The sequence below is a fragment of the Sceloporus occidentalis genome, unplaced genomic scaffold (assembly GCF_023333645.1).
Source record: "Sceloporus occidentalis isolate IW3139 unplaced genomic scaffold, rSceOcc1.0.p SCAF_10, whole genome shotgun sequence".
Taxonomy (NCBI): Eukaryota; Metazoa; Chordata; class Lepidosauria; order Squamata; family Phrynosomatidae; genus Sceloporus; species Sceloporus occidentalis.
This window is the reverse complement of record NW_028316990.1, coordinates 12,695,149-12,699,819: the sequence shown is the minus strand read 5'-3', so window position 1 is coordinate 12,699,819 and position 4,671 is coordinate 12,695,149. Positions and strand designations below refer to the sequence as shown.

The 4,671-nt window shown below is 41.9% G+C and overlaps 1 non-coding gene across 1 annotated transcript; it reads right to left on the bottom strand.

The window, feature by feature from the left end:
• Positions 1-1,649: 1,649 nt before the first annotated feature.
• On the bottom strand, positions 1,650-1,811 carry LOC149305905 (U1 spliceosomal RNA). Its single transcript, XR_016271747.1, has one exon. It is a non-coding gene; the product is annotated as a U1 spliceosomal RNA (small nuclear RNA).
• Positions 1,812-4,671: the final 2,860 nt, after the last annotated feature.

Sequence of the window (4,671 nt, the reverse complement as noted above, 5' to 3'; positions counted from 1 at the left end):
TTTCAATCAAGACATCCCCTCCTCTCTCTCTCTCCTCTCTCTCTCTCTCTCTCTCTTATACATGCTCATTAACATGAACATCTTCATACTCTTTTCTTTCTCTTGGTCAGGAATTGCATTCAGAAGGTATCTGGAGTCAAAGAGGGAGGTTAACAGCCTTTAACAACTTCCATTGCTTATTCATATCTATGTGGGGAGTCTTTTATTCATAAATCAAAATTGGTATTTCCATTATTATTGTTATTCGTCTTTTTAACTCACATGTAGGGATAACAGGATTGTGTCTGTAAGTAAGCACCATGCTTGAATTTAATCATGCTATTTATTCGCTTTAGATTATCCTGTATTCAATTTTTTCCCCTCCATACTCTTAGGCATCGATAAAGTGGCTCTTACTATTAAGAGTAAATGAAATGCACTTTAAAAGATTATCTCTTACATTTGTCATAACAAGAATTTACATTCCTCCTGCATTAAGTGGAAGTCAAGAACTCATATACATTTTCTAATTTATTGTGTAGTATTTATTACATACAGCAGGTTCCTTGTCTAATCACAACTCATTATAATTATGTATTATTCACAATAACCCATGGCAAAAAGGCTTAATAGGGCAACAGGGAGGAAGGGGGTGTATGATTATTTGAAGGTTAAGAACTTTAAGTGATTACGTCTCACATGAAATCAATACATCCAGTTACAATTTATTTCAAAATGGAAGGCCATAGAACAGAAACTTGTGAAAAAGAGATATAAAGAAATGTGATATAAGACACAATGAAATGTATGCTTAAAGTTTAAGCAAATCAGAAATTGGAAATGATTCATAGGCAAGCACTATATGGACATGAAACTTCCTCATGTCAGGAATAAAAGAAGCAAAGAATGAGGGTATGAATCTAAGCTACGTGTCTTCAGTGTTCCCTTTCTTTCACTTGTTCATCTTAAATACCTCCAAGTCAACTCTAGTTTATGGTGACCTTATTTTAGGATTTTCTTGGCAACATTTGTTTAGAGGAAGTTTGGCATTGCTGCCTTCTAATGCTAAGAGAATAGCACTTTCCCAAAGTCAACCAGGGCCCAAATGCATGGGCAGGATACAATGGGCCAAACCCATCTTCCTCTGCCCCCAGATCCAGCCTGTTCCTGCTCCCAGCACTTACCTGGTGTGGCATGGCAAGAGGTGGGTGTTCAGACACCCTCCTGCCACTATGCTTTAGACCCACTGCCACCTTGCCCATCACCACCATTAGCAAATACATTTCTGTACTGCTTCTCAGTGAACTAGCACTCCTTAACCAGTTTACAATGCATAAGCCAATTGCCCCCAACAAAGTGGGTACTCATTTAACTGACCTACAAGGATGGAAGGCTGAGTGGACCTTGCACCCCTGCCTGGGATAAAACTCACAACCTTATGGCTGCAGAACTGACACTTAACCATTGAGGCACCATTTTCCTTGTAGGTTTCTGCTATGGCCTGCAAGGTTGGAAATGGAGTGCCTGGCTTCACCCACATGGCCAGGCACCTCCTTCCAACACCACAGATCATGACTGGGACCTGAAAGAAGAGTGGTGGTGGTGGCAGGTAAGAGTGTGTGTGTGTGTGTGGTCATCTGAACTATCAGCTGTTGTGGCAATGTTTCTAGGAAACTCTACCACAAACAGCCAGTTTTTTCCACAAATTATGCAGTTGAGTTTCCCGCATTTGGGGAAATCGCAGGCATAAGCACACCCGGAGTGCAATGGATGATCCTCACCCTGGGAAAACCACATTCATGATCATGGCGTCTCCCCTGCTAAGTAAGTATAAGGGCTGATTGGGCCAGGGTCCAGCCAGATCCACCAAAATGGCATCTAGTATACCTGTTCCTGGCTCTGGGGCTGTTGGCCTGTGTCCTCTGAATGGCCCAACACCAGGCTGAGGGGAAATTGGTATTTTGGCACATGAGTACGTCCCCCTGTGGGTTTCCATCACTGAACAGGGAGCCCTAGTACCAGAATCCTAATCCAACACTCAAACCACTACACTATAATGGATCTCATCTTCTCAATAGAGAGGTTTAAACCTGCCAAGTTTGATCTTATCATTTTTTCCATTTTTCTAAGTTCATAGAGATTTGCGCTTATAAGAGAACCTTTCCCCCCCACATCGAGGATGCCGCCAGAAAAAAGGGGCACGATCTCTGGGTGTCTCCAGAGTATTCAGTCCCTCCCCCCAGTTATTCATAAGTTGTATGCATCCTCTTTCATGATGTACACTTTATTTCCTTCCTTTCCTCCCCACTTGTGTCCGTCCTTCTCCCCCTCCCACCGATCACATGTCACATCCAATCTCAAGCAACATTTCAGAAACTGATTTTCACCTATTTCCACCCAGCCTTTTATTATTATTCTTCAGGAATTATAGTCAAAGTGCTAAAGTGCTTTAGTGATATTACACTAGTTAAGCATTAGGATCATTTTGTTTTAGTGCTAACATTCCTCTTTCCCTCACACGATCTCTGTTGATCCTGGAAAAAACAGAAAGTGTGTTTACTGACAGCAGCCATCCTAGCTTGTTCTGAGAGAGCACAAATACACACGGCAGGTACAGAGACATTTTATTTCAGAAAATACAGGGTTAATTTAAACTCACCTGGGACGTAGGCAATGAACATAGTGGCTTGGTGGAGCAGGTGAGGTGGATGTTGGAAGAAAGGCAAGAAAGGGGGGAAGGGAAGGCAACATTATTGTTGTTGTTGTTACTGAAATACAGTCAGCCATCCACATTTGTGGCTTTGACTTTTGCAGATTTGATTATGCACAGATTTGATTAATATGTTCTCTCTAGGACTCTCTAGGTCCTCCAATGAGACTCTGCAATACATTGACCATAGAGTCGAAGGCTTCCATGGCCGGCATCCATAGTTTTCTGTTAGTTTTTCGGGCTATGTGGCTATGTTCCAGAAGAGTTTTTCCTGATGTTGTTGTGCCAGCATCTGTGGCTGGCATCTTCAGAGAATTCTCTGAAGATGCCAGCCACAGATGCTGGCAAAACAAGGTCTCCAGTCCTATCTGTTACTTAGATTTTTCTCCTTTTCTCTTCCTGCTTCTTTGAATATGAAGAATTTTCCACATGTTTATCAGCAAAGCAGTCATTTGCTTGGACTATATGCTTCTGTGTACTTTTTTTTAATGTAATAAAATTGACAGATGACTTCTTTTCGAAACAGGTTTGGTAGAAGAAAATGTTTTTCCCTCCTCTTCCCTCTCCTTGATGGCTGTTGAGACAGCAGCCTTAAAAAATGACTAGTCACTAAAATTCCTCATGCTCATTTCATATTGTGTTGATTCATATTAAATTCATGACAACAAAAAAGCAACTTGAGGTGTTTTTGGAAATGACCACTCTTTAGTGCCTCGCTCCTCCAGGCGCGGTAGGCCCAGAGTCCATAAAGCTGCCTGCTGTCTTGTGTCATGAAAAGAAACAGCTTTGCCTGGGAATGCCATTACTGTGTAATGAGGCATGCAGCAAAATATACCTTCAGCAGCCACTTGATGAAGGCTTGCTGACACACCAGACCAGACAGAAATGTTTTTTTGTGTGTTCTTCCTTATTTTGTCCATCAATCACATCATTAGTCAAAGCAGACAGTCTTGTCAGCTGGGCACAGATGCAGACTGGCAGGCGATCAGTGGACAGGTGTTACTGCTCTCCCAAAACAAGATCTTGAAATGAGAAAAAGGACTGGAGACCTTGTTTCAAGGGCTGGAATGTCAATAAGAAGAGGAAAAGGAGGGAGGGCAGGAAGGGAAGGAAGAGACCACAAGGGGAAAAGTTCAGAAGGGGGTACCCAGAGGAACCACAGAGATATCTAAGGAGGGGAAAGAAGGCATCTTCTGACTTCTGCCTTAGCTGGAAAGCTTTGGATTAGAACAGCATCCCTAATTCACTCTTTGCAGGATGTCAGAGTAGTATATTTGTACCTTGTCTCTTTAAATTCAGCCACACAAGAGTAGCAGAGGGAGAGCTTCTCCTTTCTGTAGGAAGATACTGAATCCAGGGGAAAGGAACTTGCAACAGAGGCCATTTTGTTTGCAGTTGAATTTTTTAATTAAAAAAATGGCCTAAACATAATACTTTTTGGTATGGAACTAGTTCATACTCTCAAAATGTCCTGATTTGGCAAGGAGATTCCTGATTCATCCTCTGCCATCCCACTTTCCAGCTGCTTTTAAAATGTCCCAGTTTTTCTGTCCTTCTCCCACTTTCCCCCTTTGTTCTCAACTTACTGCAAACTGAGGTCAAATTGGAAAAGTAATTTGCATTCTGTTAACTAAGCACAGAGGAGGAGGGAGCAAAATCGAATCCATCCCAGTAGGCTTAGGTGAAAGCAAACTGCTGCAGCATCTCCTAGTTTGTGTGTTCTTCTTTAATAACTTTGGCTATGTGATCACATTCAGATGTCACTTGGCCACTGATTCTTGGATTTCATCTATGAAATATTGGAGCGTTTGTGTTCCAGTTTCCACTCAGCTATAAAAACTTACTGAATGACCTTAGGATGCTAATTTATCACAGCCTGACCTACCTCAAAGGGTTGTTGTGAGGAGAAATTAGGGATGAGAAAAGTGGTGTGTGCTGCTTTGAGCTCACTGGAGGAAAGAGTAGAGGTAATGATAACTAAT